The following is a 367-nucleotide window of genomic DNA, read 5'->3' as shown; positions in this document are numbered from 1 at the left end:
CAAACCCTGATGGACAAACTATCCACACTAGGACTAAGCCCCTCCATCTGCAACTGGGTACTAGACTTCTTAACAAACAGACCACAGTTAGTGAGGATCCACAACTTCTCCTCCTCCACCATAACCCTCAGCGCTGGCTCTCCTCAGGGATGTGTGTTGAGCCCCCTCCTGTTTACTCTGCTCACATATGATTGTGCAGCTACCCATCCAGGCTGTCACATTGTAAAGTTTGCAGATGATACAGCGGTGGTGGGATGCATCACAAACAATGATGAGTCCAGCTACAGGCAAGAGGTGGAACACCTGGAGAGCTGGTGCAGAGAGAATAACCTTCACATCAATGTGAAGAAGACAAAGGAGATGATTG

The sequence above is a fragment of the Nematolebias whitei genome, chromosome 11, assembly GCF_014905685.2.
Source record: "Nematolebias whitei isolate Nwh7 chromosome 11, NemWhi1, whole genome shotgun sequence".
Taxonomy (NCBI): domain Eukaryota; kingdom Metazoa; phylum Chordata; class Actinopteri; order Cyprinodontiformes; family Rivulidae; genus Nematolebias; species Nematolebias whitei.
The sequence above is the reverse complement of the archived record's forward strand: the minus strand, read 5'-3'. Positions refer to the sequence as shown.